Source organism: Hylobates moloch, unplaced genomic scaffold (assembly GCF_009828535.3).
Source record: "Hylobates moloch isolate HMO894 unplaced genomic scaffold, HMol_V3 SCAFFOLD_10, whole genome shotgun sequence".
In the NCBI taxonomy this organism is placed as follows: domain Eukaryota; kingdom Metazoa; phylum Chordata; class Mammalia; order Primates; family Hylobatidae; genus Hylobates; species Hylobates moloch.
The window spans coordinates 54,938,565-54,959,328 of NW_026652285.1; positions in this window are offsets into that span (position 1 = coordinate 54,938,565).

The window sequence follows — 20,764 nt, forward strand, 5'->3', positions numbered from 1 at the left end:
ATAATAGACATCAATGTAAAACATAAAGGTTTTGAAGAAAATCTAGGAAAAAATCTTAATGGGCTTGAGTTGGCAAAGATTTCCTACATATCATACCATAAGCAAGATTTATATGAGAAAATCTACCATAATTAAATTTTTGGCTTTGTCCAAGGTGCTGTTAAGAGGATAAAAAGACAAGTCACAGGGTGGGAAAAAATACCTACACATCCTATATTTGACAAAGGGTTTGAACTTAAAACATATAAAGAACTCTCAAAACTCAACTATAAGCAAGAAAAAGCTGATTGGGTGCAGTGGCTCACGCCTGTAATCCCAACACTTTGGGAGGCCGAGGCGGGTGGATCACCTGAGGTCAGGAGTTCAAGATCAGCCTGGTCAACATGGTGAAACCCCATATCTACTAAAAATACAAAAATTAGCCAGGATAGTGGCGCATGCCTGTAGTCCCAGCTACTTGGGAGGCTGAGGCACAAGAGTTGCTTGAACCTGGGAGTTGGAGGTTGCAGTGAGTAGAGATCACTCCACTGTACTCCAGCCTGGGAGACAGAGCAAGACTCTGTCAAAAAAAAAAAAAAAGAAAAGAGAAGACAAGAAAAGAGAAGAAAAGAAAAGAGAAGGGAAGAAAGAAGAAAGGAAGGAAGGAAGGAAGGAAGGAAAAAAGAAAGAAAGAAAGAGAAGCAAATTTCGACAGTTACTTTACCAGAGAAAATGTATAGATGCTATATTAGTTCATTTTCACACTGCTATAAAAATGCTACCTGAGACTGGGTAATTTGTAAAGAAAAGAGGCTTAATTGACTCACTGTTCCACATGGCTGGGGAGGCCTCAAGAAATTTACAATCATGGCGGAAGGTGAAGGGGAAGCAAGGCATGTCTTACACGGTGGCAGGAAAGAGGGCAAACAAAGAAGAACTGCCAAACATTTTTAAAGCCATCAGCTCTCGTGAGAACTCCCTCACTATCATGAGAACAGTGCAGAGGAAACCACCCCCATGATCCAATCACTTCCCATCAGGTCTCTCTCCTGACATGTGGGATTACAATTCGAGATAAGATTTGGGTGGGGACACAGAGCCAAACCATATCAGATGGCAAGTAAGTGCATCGAAAAATTCTCAACATCATTAGGCAACCTTATTTAGAAGATAAATAAAATAAAAATCAAGCAACCTTACTAGACTCTCATATAGGCCCTCCTTCATAAATACACAACTTACGGCTTTTGATCACAAATCCTTTAAGGAAGGAATGCTAGTTTTCCAAAATCCAATGGAGGGAGAAATGAAGCTAAAAATGAGTGTTCTCAAAAAATAACAAATAATAAGGCTGGGCATGGTGGCTCATGCCTGTAATCCCAGCACTTTGGGAGGCTGAGGCGGGCGGATCACAAGATCAGGAGATCAAGACCATTCTGGCTAACATGTTGAAACCCCATCTCTACTAAAAAATACAAAAAAATTAGCCCAGCATGGTGGCGAGTGCCTGTAGTCCCAGCTACTCGGGAGGCTGAGGCAGGAGAATAGTGTGAACCAGGGAAGCGGAGCTTGCAGTGAGCCGAGATCACCCCACTGCACTCCAGCCTGGGCGACAGAGTGATTCTCCATCTCAAAAAAAAAGAAAAAATGAAATCATCAAGTGAAATTCATTTATTTATAAAGAATATTTATTGATTGCCCACCTAATATTATTAGTTAAGTTTCCAGTTTTTCTTCCTGACAGGAAAAGCAGCTATTCTGGGTTGTTGATTCAATTCCTTTGCAGTGTAATGCTTACTAATTGGCAAAGTTGGGGGTAAGATGGGTATTCTTTTGTGAAAGTTAAGGAACCTGATGATGACATACACATTTTATCTTTTTTTAAAAAAGAAGATCTCACTCTATTGCCCAAGCTAGGGTGCAGTACTGTGATACACTCCAGCCTGGGCAATAGAGCTTTGAGGTTACAGCTTGCTGTAACCTCAAACTCCTGCACTCAAGCAATCCTGTTGCCTCAGCCTCCTGAGTAGCTGGGACTACAGGCATGTGTTATCATGACTAACTAATTTTTAAAAAATGTTTTATAAAGACCACATCTTGCTTTGTTGCCCAGGCTGGTCTTGTGCTCCTGGCTTCTAATGATCCTTTTACCTTGGGGTGTCAAAGCGCTGGGATTAGAGACATGAGCCACTGCACCTGGCCGTGTTTTTAACTAGAGGGTGGAATGTATAAACACCCTTGAGTATGACCCAGTTTTTTCTAATGCAGTACTTTCATGTTTGTTTTTATATACAGGTGCATTTATAGGTGGTCCAACCTTCCCCATTCACCTCATGGAGTAAGGGTGGCTGATAGCTACTGTGTGCTCCACCCCTCTGCTTTCATGTCTTTGCTCCCCACTGCCAGAATCCTTTTAAACGTAGTGCTGCAGGCAGCCAACAGCAACCACTCAGTGTATTCGTTTTCCAGGGCTGCCATAACAAAATACCATAGACCGGGAGGCTTAAACAACAGAGATTTATTTTTCCCAGCTCTGGAGGCTGGAAGTCCAAGAGCAAGATGTTGGCAGTCTGGATTTCTCCTAAGGCCTCTCCTTGGCTTTTAGATGGCCGCCTTCTGGCTCTGTCTTCACACGGCCATTTCTCCGGGCTCACATATCCCTGGTGTCTCTCTTCCTCTTCTTACGAGGCACACCAGTTAGATTGGATTACGGCCCACCCTAATTGCCTCTTTTACTTAAATCATCTTTTTAAAAGACTTTTTTTCAAATACAGTCACATTCTCAGGTACGAGGGGTTAGGGCTTTATCATACGAGTTTTGGAGTGACACAATTCAGTCCATAGCACTCAGATATAATCTATTTGCTATCTCTGCCATAAGCGAAGATACCCTACTTAAAAAGAAATAGCCTGAAAATGTTTGCCAACCTCCTGACTAAAGTTCATTGCTTTGAGGATGAGAGTTCATTGCATAAGCGCATCTTCAGGCGGGCTCCTGAGCTTATAGGGCAGTGCAGGGGGGAGGTATCCAGTGTGAGCAATACTCCCCTAAAGGATACAGCAAGGAAATAGGTTCTCATTGGAATTTGTGTCCAGGCATTGCTGCCTCCAGAGACAACAAAGGCCAACAGCCAAGTGTGCACTGCCCCTAAACACTGAGTCAGCATCACTGCACTTGGGAGGGTTCCTCTACCTCCTTAGGTTGGAGGAAAGCCAGGACTGTAAAACCAAAGAATTTGAGCCACAATGATTCTGTTACTGGAAAATATTGCAGTTATATTTGCACACACATGCACATAGATTAGAAAGGTATTTCACAACAATCTTCATCTAACATTGTCACTGCAGAGCAACACTAATTCCTTATCACTTAAGACCAATACCCACAGGTTGAAAGCTAGGAACACTCCCAATATTCTGTATGTAAGAGCAAGGAAATTTCACTGAGAGAAGTGAGGAAAGGACATGTAAGGGTTACAGACGGGCATTCAGCAAACAAACTTTTACTTACGTTTCTCAGGATTGGCGCAGTCTCTGGGATTGCGCAACAGATACTGGCTGAAAACAGTATTCCTGAACCAGAGCAGTGACTATGCTCTGGCTACTTATTCTTACTTTTTTCCAGGTAATACATAATATTCTTTTTTTCCTTTTTGGGAGGTGGGGGTATGACAGGGTCTTGATATGTTGCCCAGTATGGTTTCAAACTCCTGGGCTCAAGTGACCCTTCCACCTTAGCCTCCCAAGTAGCTGGGATTAGAAACACGTACCACCATGCCAGCTTATTCTTTGGGATGCACATTTTAGCATATCTGCAGTTGGACTTCAGTCTCGCAATAAACATAAAATGTAATGTGCTCTTTCTCTTCCTTCGCTTCATCCTCTTTTCCCTTCTTTTTTTTTCTCCTCCTGGAAAACCCTTATTAAAGAACAGGTGCATTTTACAGTTGGCGTCTTGGAATTGAGGTAATACACTTCCAATCTGTTTGAAGTCTAGGTTGAATAAAGTCTTTAATAGTGTCTCAGTTTAGTTTTCCCCATTTGGTTGCAGAGTAGACATTAATTATTTGCCCTCCAAAACTGGAAGGCACCTCCATGGGTCTGTGCACTGACGTCCTCTTGTATCTCAGATCTTAGTGGGACTCCTACTAGAGCCATGTCCTGATAAAGCCCTGGGAGGGCTAAGCCTGACAAAGGCCATGTGATGCACGGGCAGGTGCCACCTTCCAGAAATGAACACAATGTCTTTGATGGCCAGGCGATGGCAAGGCGATGTAATCTCTCTTTGCTCCAAGTCTATGCAAATTTAGACTTCATTTAAGAGAAAACCTCTGTTTTGCAAAGGTACTGGGGTGTGTGTGTGTGTGTGTGTGTGTGTGTATGTATGTGTGTGTGTGTGTATGTGTGTGTGTAATCTCCAACACAAAAAGTAAAAGCCACCATCTTATGGTAAGTTAGAATAAAAGAACCATTAGCTCTTAAATCACTGGAATACATTAAAGACTAATTACATCAAGAATAGTCTAGAAGTTAGTCTTCTGGAACAATCTGCTTCATAGATTAGCATGAGAGCTCATTTGCATATATGCTATAGACACATTTAAAAGAGTGTGTGTATGTGTATATATAGCATATATGGCATATATAGCATTTTCAAGAGAGTAAACATCATGCTAATTCCTGTGGCAAAAGACAATTTCAGTGTTTTTGCAACATTTGACAATCGCTTCATCTTTGTAATACCATCTAAATTAGCATTTTAAAAAATCCCATATATTACTTAACAGAAAAGGCCTAAGTGGTATCAAAAGAGACTGGAGGCAAATTAAGTTTCCTTTTGTCCAACTTTGTGTCACTTCCTGCCTCCATAAATAGGGAAAGCAAAATATCTGTGCTTCTTATTCATGTACATCTGCCAAACCAATTAACACCTCCTGAATGTTATCTTAATTGCATTTATTAACATAACATTAACATAGCAGGGAGATAACATTCAGGAGGTATTAATTGGTTTGGCAGGCACTCTTGAATGGGGAGCATTGAGAAAGGCCCTTCTCAGTATCTTACTTTTCATTTTTTTAAATTTTTGTGGTGAAGAGGAAATGAGATTATGTTGAAAGAGAGAAAATATATCTTAACCAAAATGGTAGCGACATTCCTTGATTCTGCCTCTTTGTCAGCTTACCCAGTTGCTCTCTCTGCAACAGTGTCTCTGTGCAGTCTGGCTAAGATGGCTTAAGGTATGCTTCTTGGGGATGCACCAAACTACAGTGGTGAATTTTTACAGCATCTCAACTGCCTTACAAATAATCCAAATACGTTCCACTGATGAGAATTTAATAGGGCTCCTACCCTTATAGAATCACAAAACTATAGAATGTTGTAACTAGATTCATCCATTCATTAACTCATTCATTAGGCACTATTGAGCTCCTAGTTTAGTCCAGGGACTGTAAACTGCTGGTGGAAAGAGATAAACAGGATTCAACACCTGGCTCAAGAAGTCCAGCTGGCACAGGAATTGGACATGAGGACATTAATTGCATGTGTTTGGCATTGGTAGCTGCCTGCTACATATTGATTGAGTGGATGAATTAATGAAATGTGATTATTTTGTTTCTATCTGATGGTGGTATAGAGGGTGGTGAGTGTGGGTTGTAGGGATATGTGTATAAGAAGACAAAAACTGAAGACAAAGAGATGATTGTGAAAACATTTGAAATCATCAGGGGCTGAACTAAGATAGAAACCCTAGGCATGAAGAAGAGGGGGTAGATAAAGAAGTCCACATGGTAAAAATAACTACTAACATTTGTTGAGGATTTTCTTAGCATTTTGTATGAATTTAATCTTCTCAGCCACCATATAAGGCGGTCCTGTTATTACACCCATTTTAAAGATGAGGCAATTGAGCCAGGCGCGGTGGCTCACGCCTGTAATCCCAGCATTTTGGGAGGCCTAGGTGGGCAGATCACCTGAAGTCAGGAGTTCGAGACCAACCTGACCAACATGGTGAAACCCCGTCTCTTCTAAAAATACAAAAAATTGGCCGGGCGCGGTGGCGGGTGCCTGTGATCCCAGCTACTTGGGAGACTGAGACATGAGAATAGCTTGAACCTGGGAGGTGGAGGTTGCAGTGAGCCGAGATTGCACCACTGCACTCCAGCCTGGGCAACAGAACAAGACTCCATCTCAAAAAAAACAAAAAACAAAAACAAAGATGAGGTAATTGAATATGGTAGTCTGAATACTGCCGCCCCCATCCCCCAGGCTGCCACACCCTAATACCAGAACCTGTGAATATATTGCATTATACAGCAGAAGGGACTTGGCAGATGTGATTGAGTTAAGAATTCTGAGATGGAGACATTTTCCCGGATTATCCCTGTGTGCCTGATGTAATCATAGGGCCTCTGTGTGAGGGGGCAGGAGGATCGGTGTGAGAGCGAGACAATATAAGGACAAAAGCAGAGGTCAGAGAGGAGAGAAGATGCCACACAGCTGGCTTTGAAGATGAAGGGGCCATGAGCGCAGGCATGTGGATGGCTTCTAGAGGGGCTTTCCCTGGGCACTTTGTGTAATGAGACTCCTCCCAGTGACTCACCCTGTTCACTTTCTCTCCTTCCCTCCCTCCCTCCCTCCCTCTCTCTCTCTCTCTTTTTTCTGTTCTTTTCTTCCTTCCTTCCTTCCTTCCTTCTTTCCTTCCCTCCTTCCTTCCTTTCTTCCTTCTTTCCTTCCTTGCTTCCTTCTCTTTCTTTCCCTTTCTTTCTCTTTCTTTCTTTCTTTCTTTCTTTCTTTCTTTCTTTCTTTCTTTCTTTCTTTCTTTCTTTCTTTTCTTTCTTTCCTTCCTTCCTTCCTTCCTTCTTTGTTCTTTCTTTCTTTTCTTTTTTTTTTTCAGAGTTTCCCTCAGTTGCCCAGGCTGGAGTGCAGTGATGCAATTTTAGCTCACTGCAACCTCCGCTGCCCAGGCTCAACGGTTCTCGTGCCTCAGCCTCCCATATAGCTGGGATTACAGGCCCATGCCACCACACTCGGCTAATTTTTGTGTATTTTTAGTAGAGACAAGGTTTCACCATGTTGGCCAGGCTGGTCTTGAACTCCTGACTTCAGGTGATCCTCCCATCTTGGCCTCCCAAAGTTCTGGGAGTACAGGCATGAACCACCACACCCAGCCTCACTTTCTTTAGAGTGCTTATCTCTATGGGAAACTACTTTAATTGTATGATTATTATTATTATTATTTTTAAACTTTCCCCCTTTAGATTATTTTGACGAAGGCTATTTCTATATTGTCTGCCATTGACCCAGTGCCTAACACTGTGCCTGACATAAAAAATGTGCTCAATAAATGTTTGCTAAAAGAATATAGGAAGGGAAGAAGTTCTCAAAACTTGCTCAGGGTGGCATATTTCCTGGCTGGCAGGGTGTCCTCTGAGGATCTTGAGATATTGAAATACAGACTTATGTCAGGTGCAATGGCTCACCCCTCTAATACTATCACTTTGGGAGGCTGAGGCAGGCAGATTACCTGAGCTCATGAGTTCGAAATCAGCCTGGACAACACGGTGAAACCCCATCTCTACTAAAAATACAAAAAAATTAGCCAGGCGTGGCAGCGTGTGCCTGGAGTCCCAGCTACTCAGGAGGCTGAGGCAGGAGAATTGCTTGAACCTAGGAGATGGAGGTTGCAGTGAGCCGAGATCGCACCACTGCACTCCAGCCCTTTCGACAGAGCGAGACTCGATCTCCAAAAATAAAAAAAAAGGAAGAAAGAAATACATTCCTATAATCACTCTGTGGCATGGATTTGTGGCATGGAGGTACACTGCTTCAATTCCCCTTCATGAAGAATGTATTGGCACAGCTGCTGGAAGTGTGGTCCGCAGACAGTCTTTAGTTATTAGGGATTATCTCAACTGCAGAAAACTACCTTGCTCAAGTACACCCTTCTCGGGATGGCTCACACACAGTGGGTGATTGAGATGGGTATAGAGGCCTGGCCATTTCAGTCTAGTATGGGACAACCCTGACAGGCTGTTTTTAGCTCCAGAGCTCCTTGTGGGGTTGTCCAAGGCTGTCATTGGCCCACATTGCCTTTGACCTCTGCCTCACCCAGTACTGCTTCTACTGCCTTTCCACAGATGTTTATCCCAAGGACTCTCCTTAATAAATATCCTGCACATTAAACTCTGTCTTGGAGTCTGCTTCCTACAGACCCCAATCTTGAACAATCACTAAGCATAGAATTTTATTGTGAGCTAGATAATTATAAACAAGCAGAAACAAAATATAAAACTTAAGAAAAATGCATGGAAGAGTTTAAGATTAAGGAAATCCTATCCATTAATTATTATAATTTCACTGATTTAGAAAAAGACAGCTATTATTAAAGACTTCGCCAGGCATGGTGGCTCACGCCTGTAATCCCAGCACTTTGGGAAGCCGAGGTAGGTGGATCACCTGAGGTCGGGCGTTCGAGACCAGCCTGATCAACATGGAGAAAACCTGTCTCTACTAAAAATACAAAATTAGCCAGGCGTGGTGGCACATGCCTGTAATCCCAGCTACTTGAGAGGCTGAGGCAGGAGAATCTTTTGAACCTGGGAGGCGGAGGTTGCAGTGAGCTGAGATTGTGGCATTGCACTCCATCCTGGACAACAAGAGTGAAATTCCGTTAAAAAAAAAAAAAAAGAATAAAGAAAAGAAAGAAAGAAAGAAAGAAAGAAAGAAAGAAAGAAAGAAAGAAAGAAAAAGACTCATCAGTGGAAGCCTTTAACACACTGATGTCCCCCAGCAACATGGCTTGACAGCTGGCAATTTTGATTTTCAGGAGCCTGTTCACAGCCAGAATTTAACATGTCATCTTTCTCCTAATCTGATCTCCTCGCTGGGCTTTCTGTGCCCATGAATGACACCAACACCATTTCAGCTGATCAGGCCCAACCCTGGGAGTTGTCCTTCAGATCTCCCTCTCCTGTGTGCCCTAATTCACCAAGTCACAACACACTGTCTCCTAAGTATCTCTTGAACTTGTCTCTCTGATCCATGACCATCATCATTCTTGATTCAAGCCGCTCATTCCTCTTCCCTTGGCTTAATGAACAACTCTCTTGTTCTCTTGTTTTGTCTCTTTCCAATTTGTTTTTTTCTGTGCTGGGATGGTCATTGCGCAGCTTAAAGCTCTTTGAGTAGCTCCTCATCACACTAAGCATGAAGTATAACCCCTTAACAAGACATCCAAAGCCCTCTCCAGTCAGGTTTTTCCCTGTTTCTAGATACACCTCTGATATGTCCTTGTTAACCTTGCCCCCTCTCCACTGCCTCCTTTGTTTTGGTTCTGATAAAATTCTCCAAAATATCCATGCTTGTGTAGAGGCCCATTATGGCCTGGATTCTCGCTAGGGCTCCAGTCTTTAATTTTGTTATCATCCCTTCTTCCTAGTCTTAGCCATACTGAGTAACATGCAGTTCCTCAGTGTGCCTTGTCTTTGTTTGCCTTTGGGCCTTTGCACATGTTGTTACCTCTGTCTGTACTATTTCCCCCTTCTCTGCCCACCCACCTCCCCAGCCTTCTTCACTATGCTGATTTCTTTTTTTTTTTTTAAGAAAACTTTGTATTATTTTAATTATTTTTATGTACAGAAAACTCAACAGTGTACATTTAACCCAGTTTAGTGGCAAGTTCTTTAGCTTTTGCCTTTTCGAGCTTGGTGATACGAGCCAGACTTAGGACCCAGGACGTCACCATGTTGATTTCTACTGTCACCCTTCTTCGATTCCATGAGGATAGATTTGGTGCCCCTGCTCCTATGTGCTCTTATAGCACTCTGTGCTTGGTCCTTTTGATAACAGTTGTACTATGTTTAATTGCCGCTAAACCTGGCTGTCTCAGATACTAGATGAAACTCCTTATTTATTTGTTTATTTATTTATTTATTTATTTATTTATTTTTGAGACAGTGTCTTGCTCTGTTGCCCGGGCTGGAGTGCAATGATGCGATCTCGGCTCACTGCAACCTCCTGGGTTCAAGTGATTCTCCTGCCTCAGCTTCCTGAGTAGCTGGGATTAGAGGTGCCTGCCACCATGCCCAGCTACTTTTTGTATTTTTAGTAGAGACAGGGTTTCACCCTGCTGGCCAGGCTGGTCTCGATCTCCTGACCTCAGGAGATCCGCCCTCCTTGGCCTCCCAAAGTGCTGGGATTATAGGCATGAGCCACCGCACCCGGCAAAACTCCTTGTTCATAGCAGTGCGCCAGCATTAACACAGTGCCTAGTACAGAGAACGTACTCGGGAAACATTTGTTGATGAATGAATAAATGAATGTGTAACAAGTCTCATGAAAACCCTAATACATAGGCAGAGTAGACATTTTGTGGCCACATTTTAGAAATATGGGAATTGAGGTTGACTTAGCCAAGCATATATTGCATTTGGGTCTTCTGATTGCAAATCTAGTGCTACTTATGATAAACCTCTCCACTTTTCGTTCTTTTCACATTATAGTATTCCACAGATACTTGAAAGCTCGCTCTGTGTCGGGCTCTATTATAGGTGCTGCATGGTCTGTCTTATAGTGCTTACATTCTTGAAGGAAAGATTGACAATAAACAAGTAACAAAATAATTTTGGGTAGAGTAGAGGCAGGTTTTATAAAAGAAGTATGATAAGGTGATGTGACAGAGTGGACGAATATGGGTGAGGTGGTTCTTCAGAAATGGGGCCAGGGAAGGTCCATTGAGCTGAGATCTGAATGAAGAGAAGGAACCACCCATGAGACAAGCCAAGAAAGAACCTTCCTAGCAAAGGGAAGAGCATGTGCAAAGCCTGGAAATGGGAGAGAACTCAGTGTGCTCAAGCATCAGAAAGAAGGCCAGAATGTTGAGATCACAGGAAGCTAATACATCTGTTCCCCATTATTGGGAGAAAGTGAAGTGGCCAGAGATAGCACTGGTCTAAATCATCTTGCTGGCTGGTAGATCCCAGCCAGGAATTTTTTTTTTTTCCCCAAAATGAAATGAGAAGCCAATGAAAGATTTAAAGCAAGGACTGACAGTTACTTAATCCAGAATATGATAGAGTCATAGTCCTAATGATATAGGAGAACTTGATGATTAGAGTTTCAGGAAATAAAATTCCATGTAATTGGGAAAATGGAGTCAAGTGTGAAAAAAGCTCTGGAAGCAGTGTGGACCTGGTGACCATTTTCCTTGAGAATTATAGGTACTTTTAAAAGCCACAATTATGATTTTGACCAATACCTTCATGCAAATAAATTCCAAGTCTGAATTTCCAGCCTATTTCCAATTTTCTGCTGGACAGATCTTCCACAATGTCCTGAAATTCATATCTCAAGGCAGATCTATTCCCTTGCCCACCTACTCTAAGGTTCAGTAGTATGCTCCACCTTTATTAGTGATTTACTCAAGTTACAGGCATCCTAAATGACAATCCAATTACAGAAGCCCAGATGATCACCAAGTCCTGCTTCTTCTACCACCTAAATATGTCTCAGATTTGTCTTCATTATCTCTGTCTCTCTTCGGGTTATCATCAGCTATGACCAGGACTTTTGTAGAAATCTCCTACCTTATCACCAGCTTTCTTTATTTATTTTTTTTTTTGAGATGGAGTCTCACTCTCTCACCCAGGCTGGAGTGCAATGGCACGATCTCGGCTCACTGCAAGCTCCGCCTCCCAGGTTCATGCCATTCTCCTGCCTCAGCCTCCCTAGTAGCTGGGTCTACAGGCGCCTGCCACCTCGCCCGGCTAATTTTTTCTATATTTATTAGAGACGGGGTTTCACCGTGTTAGCCAGGTTGGTCTTGATCTCCTGACCTCGTGATCCGCTGCCTCGGCCTCCCAAAGTGCTGAGATTACAAGCGTGAGCCACCGCGCCCAGCCAACACTAGCTTTCTTTACTCCAATCCCTCTACTACCAGAACTAATCTTATTTTTTATAAAAAATGCTAGCCTTTTAATGTTTTATCTCCACTACAAAAGTAGTAACTTCATTATTGTTAAATAGCTAAAATTCTGTCACCCAATGAAAAGCCAATGTGCATTCTCCTAGAACTTTCTTCTATGATTATACAGATATGCACAATGTTGTTATATTTTTATTTTAGCAAAAATTGGACTGTAATATAATTCTGTTTGATAATCTGCATTTTTATTTAATAGAGTGTGGGTATTTTTCTAAATGAGTAAACATGTGACATCAATTTTGGTGGCTTGAAATTATTTCATTATATGAGTGTACTATAAGTTATTTAAATGATTGTCTTTTGATAGATGGTATGGTTTGGCTGTGTCCCCACCCAAATCTCATCTGGAATTGTAGCTCCCATAATTCTCGTGTATTGTGGGAGGGACCGGTGGGAGATAATTGAATCGTGGGGGTGGTTCCCCCCACTGTTCTTGTGGTAGTGAATAATTCTCACGAGATTTGATGATTTTATAAGGGGTTTCTCCTTTCTCTTGGCTCTCATTCTCTCTCTTGCCTGTCACCATGTAAGATGTATCTTTCACTTTCTGCCATGATTGTGAGGCCTCCCCAGCCACACGGAACTGTGAATCCATTAAACCTCTTTTTCTTTGTAAATTATCCAGTCTTGGGTATATCTTTAACAGCAGCGTGAAAACTGACTAATACAATAGCCATTCAGGTTATTTTGCTTTTATGAATGATGTGTTAAATGTCTTTCTAGATTTACCTATATATATCTCCATCTTTCTGTTTCTTAAGAAAAATTTACTTAAAATGGATTTTTTTGGCATATAAATGAAATTTAATAAGAAAATATTTCATATCTGTTTACTAATCTCTCTATGTAAAATGGAATTCTTGATCACATACAATTTCTTTTAATATTTTTGTAGTTTTGTGATTTATAATTAAGTTTTAAATTTTTTTATTTAGAAATCCTTGGCATGAGGTATGAATTCATGGTCTGAACTTCGTTTTTCCTAAAATGTTTGACCAGCTTTCTCAATATTATTTGTAGTTAAATGCAATCTTTTTCCAATGATTTGAAGTGCCGACTCCGTCATACACTAAATTCTTATTTATACTTTGGGTTTCTTTCTGGGCTTTCTATTCTAGTCTATCAGCCTGGCTGCAAATTTAAACAAAAATGCCTTGTTGTTTTAAATGTAGTAGCTTTATTTGGTAGGCCAAGTCCTCCTATTTTGCGCTGCTTCCCTTTAACTTATCTATTTATTCATTTATTTATCTTCTGGCAGAGGCTTTCCAATGTTTCTTTTCCCACATTTTATTTTCAAATATAATTTAATACCATTTTATTAAAATTTTTTTAAAGAAACAAATGTGCTGAGAGTTTTATGTTGATTGTAATAAATTTATACATTATTTTGGATGAGTTTGGCATCTTCAGAACTATCTTTTTTTTTTTTTTTTTTTGAGACTGAGTTTTGCTCTCGTTGCCCCGGCTGGAGGGCAATGGCACGATCTCAGCTCACTGAAACCTCCTCCCCTGGGTTCAAGTGATTCTCCTGCCTCAGCCTCCTGAGTAACTGGGATTACAGGCACCCACCACCACACTCGGCTAATTTTTTGTATTTTTTAGTAGAGACAGGGTTTCACCATGTTGGCCAGACTGGTCTCAAACTCCTGACCTCAGGTGATCCACCCACCTCGGCCTCCCAAAGTGCTGGGATTACAGGCGTGAGCCACTGCACCCGGCCCAGAACTATCTTTCTAAAATAAACCAGGTTCATTTATATTCTGCTTTAAAACCTGTTTAGCTCCTTCTAAAAGAAAACTGTCTCTTGGCATGGCATTGAACACCTTACATATTTTGACCTCTGCAGAGCCTTTTTTGTCCTTCAAAGGCTTAGAAAATAAGGTGAATTCCTTAGATTACAATACTTCAAATAATATGGCGTGATTATTAGAATTTCAAATTTGGTGAAGGGGGTTGGGCGGTAGAGAATGCAGTGGCAGATTGAAGACGTGATTTGGAAATCTGTACTTACCTCATTTGCAGCTGGAGCTGGAGCCAAAGTCCCCTAGGCTTGATTGCATTTTGGCCTGTAAATACACCCAGTGGAAGAACATCAGTGCTAACCTACAAGCATTCCAAGAATATGTGCATGATCAAGGCTATCTTTCTTTTAAGTCTTGGGAAAACTGTGACTTTCTAAAAGTCTTGCTCCTGCCTCTTGACGTTGAAGAAGAAAATTCCACTAACTGCAAAATAAACAATTTGGCTGCTTTGTGTTTAGTTTACAGCATAATCTCCAAACCCTGGCCCCCGTAAGTTTCTGTTGGCTCTTTTATTCCTCCTCACCCTTCCTTGTTCTCCGTGTGTTTCCCTCTTCTCCGCCATGGACAAATCTGGTGGTGGAGATCTGGGTCAGTGATAGTGAATGCTTAAGAAGGAAATGAGAGGGAACAGGGAGAAACGTCAAGAAAACTAAACTTGGCAATGTTAAAACGTGCTGAGAAAATTTTTTTAATTAAAAATTTATTTAAATTTTTTAAAAAATTATTTTAAATTAGTTCAGTCTTCAGCTGTTCTTTGGGACATTGATAACATGTAAGAATTCAAACACAAACACTATTGTAGGATGCAGACAATGATTTTTTCAGACATCCAGCTAGGATCCCAATACTGACAAGGTACTGTTTATATATACCATGTTAGCTGAAAAAAATCTCATAAACATACAGTCACAGTATTTAAGAATTGGATTTTGTGGTTATCTTGCTAACACTGAGATGTAAAAATGACTCCCTCCTTGACTCTAACATTGGGAGAAGAGTAATTGGCATGGGTCTTCAAACTCCAGAGTTTTCATTTTGGTCAATGGCTTCAGGTTTCCTTCCAAACAGTCTCATTGGAGAGATGCTAAAACGTGTGCAGTAAATTAGCTTGTGGGTTTTTTTTTTAACCATTATTTCTTGACCTCTTCTTTACTAAAGTTGATATTGAGCAGTAAAGTATTGAAAAAATGAACAGAACAAAAATAGGAATTGAAGATAGGTACAACTTATAGACGGGATTATCACCATTGAATGATTTTTTTTTCTTTTTGAGTTGGAGTTTCGATCTTGTTGCCCAGGCTGGAGTGCAATGGCATGAACTTGGCTCACTGCAACCTCTGCCTTCCGGGTTCAAGCAATTCTCCTGCCTCAACCTCTGGATTACAGGTGTGTGCCACCATGGCCAGCTAATTTTTGTATTTTTCGTAGAGACGGGGTTTCGCCATGTTAGCCAGGCTGGTCTAGAACTCCTGGCCTTATGTGATCAGTCCGCCTCGGCCTCCCAAAGTGTTGGGATTACAGGCGTGAGCCACCACGCTCGACCACCATTGAATGATTAAAAAGCTTGGCATCATAGTCCATATAAGTTCAAATTGAATTGCCATATGGCAAAATTATGCCAAAAAGTTTCTAGACCTTTATTTCCAATGTATGTTGTTTTTAGGATGTCCTGTGTGTGTTTGTGCAAAGACAATATCCTTACTTCATGAATATTTTTAAAATGAAGCTGCAAAACTGTTACTATTAACTGCTAGAGGAATTGACAAATTTTTGAGAATCGTTTTTCAAAAGTGCAGAATAGCTATTTCAAACTAGTAAAAACGTGGTCATAATGTAACAATAATTAAATGTAAAAAACAAGAAGGGAAATACAGAAGACATGTATGTACAGTTTTCGTCCTAAGAAATGTTACAGGCCGGGCTCAGTGTCTCACGCCTGTAATCCCAGCACTTTGGAAGGCCGAGGTGGGTGGATCACCTAAGGTCAGGAGGTTGAGACCAGCCTGTCCAACATGGTGAAACCCTGTCCCTACTAAAAAATACAAAAATTAGCTGTGCGTGGTGGTCGGTGCCTGTAATCCCAGCTGCTCTGGAGGCTGAGGTGGGAGAATTGCTTGACCCGGGAGGCAGAGGTTGCAGTGAGCCGAGATCACGCCACTGCACTCCAGCCTGGCTGACAGAGTGAGATGCTTTCAAAGGAAGGAAGGAAGGGAAGGAAGGAAGGAGGGAAGGAAAGAAAGAAAAGAGAAAGGAAGGAAGGAAGGGAGGGAGGGAGGGAGGGAGGGAGGAAGGGAAAGAGAGAAAGAGAAAGAAAAAGAGAAAGAAAGAAAGAGAAAGAGAGAGAAAGAAAGAAAGAGAAAGAAAAAGAGAAAGAAAGAAAGAAAAAAGAAAGAGAAAGAAAAATAAAGAAAGAAAGAGAAAGAGAAAGAAAGAAAGAAAGAAAGAAAGAAAGAAAGAAAGAAAGAAAGAAAGAAGAAAGAAAGAAAGAAAGAAAGAAAGAAAGAAAGAAAGAAAGAAAGACAGACAGAAGAAAGAAAGATTACAAATGCACTATCAGCCTGGTTTCTCCTTTTGAGTGCAGAAGCTTAGTCATCTAAGCAGGAATTTTTTTAAAAAAATCAACCAAGCTACTCGCCTCTCCCAAGATCTGATCATGAATTATAGAACCTGGGATTTAAGGACACTAATTGTCCATGCAACCCTGCAGGGAGTTGAACTAAGCTCGGTTGGAGGTCACAGCAGGGCAGCAGAGGACAGAGGTAATGAGATGTCTGGGCAGTAGGGCATTGGCTCATTGGCTGCTCATCGGCTGCTCATCTGAGGAATCCTGGTGTATGGATGAGGACCAGACTCTGAAAAATAATGAGGCAGATATGACTCATTGGTTCAACTTGAAGCAGAAGAATAGTGAAAGACAAGGAAGGTGACCAAAAAATAACTCAAGATGGTAGGAGACATCGAGATGAAAAGCAGTCTTTACAGGGGGCATTGTCTAACCAGGGCTAAGAGTTAGAAATGTGCCTTGATCTGCTATTTGTCCACTTACTTGAAGGGAATTTCTGAGGCCTCATATAGTAGCACCAGTGCATGCACACACACATTAATATGTTATATCCTTTGCATAGGGAAGAAGCAAAGTTATCAAACATTCTAGAACTTACATTCAAATATAGAGACAGACTTCTGGAGTTTTTTTCTATTAATAAAAGAACACTTCAAATACACAAAGAAGTAGAGAGGAAAAATATACTGAACCTCATGTTACCACTGCCCAGCTTCAACAATTGTCAACATTTACCTTTTCTTCCTTTTTTTTTTTTGAGACGGAGTCTCGCTCTGTCACCCAGGCTGGAGTGCGGTGGCGCGATCTCGGCTCACTGCAAGCTCTGCCTCCCGGGTTCACGCCATTCTCCTGCCTCAGCCTCTCCGAGTAGCTGGGACTACAGGCGCCCGCCACCACGCCCGGCTAGTTTTTTGTATTTTTAGTAGAGACGGGGTTTCACCGTGGTCTCGATCTCCTGACCTCGTGATCCGCCCACCTCGACCTCCCAAAGTGCTGGGATTACAAGCGTGAGCCACCGCGCCCAGCCTCCTTTTCTTCCTTAATTGTAGCTGTGCTTGGGAAGATTTTTTTCTTTTTTTGAGAATATGGTCTCGCTATATTGCCCAAGCAGGTCTCAAACTCCTGGGCTCAAGCTATCCTCCCGCCTCTGCCTCCCCCAGAGCTGGGATTACAGGTGTGAGCCACTGCACCCAGCGATTTTTTCTTTTTTTGATGAAGAGAGTTGGCATAAGGAGAAGAGACCTGGAAGGTAAAGCTAGTTTGAAGAGGGGGAAGCAGAAGCCTACGTTGTCAGCACGGCTTCCTGAATCCCACCAGTGTGACATTATTACAGCATTACCTGCATTACTTGGTAAATGAAAGGCATTAACTCTGTGAATAATCAGGTAATCAAAAACTAGTTACTGCTTTGACTTTTTATTATAGGTTGTTCAGCCACTTACATTTAAAATTTTTTAGTATATTATTATTTTAAACACACATCATTATTTTAATTATATCCAATTAAATATACCTGCATCTCCTCAGCATGCATCATTATGTACTTTACTAAAAAGCACTTTGAATCAAATTGCATACCAACGTTCTTTATTATAATTTATGTGCACATGTCTGCAGCAGATTTATACATTTTAGAGATTAATTATCAAGAATTTTATTTAGACTTTTAAGAAACGTGAAAATTAACTTGAATTTTAATGTACTTTGGTATTTAGAATTCTATAATATTATTCTATTGTCCTGTAAGACACCATTTTGTTTTTCTTTCTGAGAAGACTATGGTGCAGATATATGACTAGCGGAAGTTATTATGGTTACCAAAACCATTTGTGTCCAGATCCTTAAGTTATTCATCTCTTTTGTGTCTGTTGAAACTCACAGTCTTTTTAGATTCTGCCAAATAGTGGCCCAAAAGGTCTCCTGAGACTCAGTCCCAATCGCATGAAAATAATATTACTAGGTTAAGGAATCTAAAAGATATAGCCCTTAGTGATTGCTTCTCGCTCTAGTCGAAGGATTTTAGCTCCTCTTACCCATGGATCTGTAACTTTTTATATCTGCTCTTGCATCACCCAGAGGGCCTAAGAAATTTGCTCTACTGATGTTTGACACATGATAGAGTGGCACAAAAATCTTTAAAATAAAATTTGACATATAGTGTTTGTACTTTAGCCAGCTCTCTGCCATCAGCTGCCACCCCATCCCACTGGCTGTTTGCAACAAATGGATCCACTAAATAAACTCCCAAAGGAAAGACCTAATCTCTCGCAGTGCTGGAGGCAACCAGTTGGTTCAGTTTGAAGCGAATGTCTTGATTGGTTCCCATATCCTAGATCCTAAATCCTTGGATTGAATCTATGACTTGAATATTTGCCTCTTCCACAACCCATATCCTCTGGTTTTGGCATATTTCCTTACTTCCTCCAGTATTTAAACAAAAGCATTTCTGTATAGCTTCTGGATTAACTCATCTCTCAGACCCTGGCATCTCTTGTTTTCTCCAGGGTGGATTGGCTGTTATCAGAGAAGCTCTGTGCATTACCCCACTCTGCCTTTAAATGGAGTTTGGGAGTTCAGAATTGGGTTACTTTATGACCTGGGGTAAATCAGTTAGATCCTCTTAGTCTCAGTTTCACCGTTTATACATGCCTTAGGTGGTTCGGGATGCTGTAACAAAATATTATAAACTGGGTGGCAGAAATTTACTTCTCACAGTTCTGGAGGCTGGGAAGTCCTAGATCAAAGCACTGAGAGATTTGTTGTCTGGTGATGTATGTTTTCTGGCTCATAGATAGTGCCTTCTCACTGTTACCACATGGCAGAAGGGACCAGGGGGCCCTTGAGGGGGTCCCTGTTATAATGTCACTAATCCCACCTTCCATCCTCATGACACTAATCACCTCCCAAAGGCCTCACCCTTAAATACCATCACATTAGGGATCTGGTTTCAACATATGAATTTTGGGAGGACCTACACATTTAGTCTATAGTACTACAACTGGGAGATTTGGGACTAGGTCATCTCTAATAGTCCTTTCATTGTTAACATTTTATTTTGTTTACAATTTTTGCCTAATTCTTAAATATTACACAATTAATGTATGATTATATTCTCATTGTAAAAGTTTTTTGTTTTTGTTTTTTTTTTAAGTCAGAGCCTCACTCTGTCACCCAGGCTGGAGCGCAATGGCGTGATCTCCGCTCACTGCAACTTCCGCCTCCTGGGTTCAAGCAATTCTGCCTCAGCCTCCTGAGTAGCTGGGATTACAGGCGCCTGCTAACACACTCGGCTAATTTTTGTATTTTTAGTAGAAACGGGGTTTCTCCATATTGACCAGACTGGTTTCGAACTCCTGACCTTGTGATCCACCCGCCTTGGACTCCCAAAGTGTTGGGATTACAGGCGTGAGCCACTGCGCTTGGCTGTAAAAATTTTAAATAACACACAAGTATACAAGTGTACAGAAAATGGCTGTAGAGTCCCTTCAGCTTTGCTGTCTTTCCCACCCCTCCTTCCACAGCCAAAGATGACTACTTACATGAACATTCCTTGATTAATTTGTATAATAAAATTTTGTCATGCAAACTTGCTTCTTTGTGACCTTTCAGCTGCTATCATTTGTGCATTCTATTTTGGTTGCTGTTAGTCATTTAAGAGGCCAGGCTTGTGAGGAATGGTGTGGATGATCTCAAAAGCACAAGCCTTCAGCAGAAGATCTGAAACATGAACAATGAATTATTCTCCTTGGTTTGAATAAGAGTCTGTGAAGTTAGTTCTTTGCCTTTTGAATGACAAGAAAATTGGAGAGGGAGGTGGTGGTGAGAAGAGTGAGGGAGAAAAAGTGTTCTCTGTCATTTTATAGATTTCAGTGTGTAAAACTAGTCTTTCAGAGATTTTCTTTCTTCACTATAGCTCATGAAACTTAATGTTGTTAAGAATTTTTTTGGGATTGTGTTTTGTGACTTCAGTGAGTAATTTGTCCATTGATTAGAGTAATTGAGGACATAGATTTTGGTTAAATTCTATGTAGATAGATACAATATTTCTTTAGAAAAATGTTCTCTGTTAAGATGATAAAATATGACAATTTTTTTTTTGCTGCATGTTTAAGATATTCTCTTTTTTTAATTATTATTATTATACTTTAAGTTTTAGGGTACATGTGCATAATATGCAGGTTTGTTACATATGTATCCATGTGCCATATTGGTGTGCTGCACCCATTAACTCTTCATTTAGCATTAGGTATATCTCCTAATGCTGTCCCTCCCCCCTCCCCCCAAAATATGACAATTTCTACTGCCAAATTATTGTATAAACAGCAGGGTACTTAAGAGCAAAATTTAAAGAAATACAAATGCATTGTTATGACCTGGTTCCCTTGTTACTAGCATTACCTATTATCAATAGCTAACTATTTGAACAACACTACC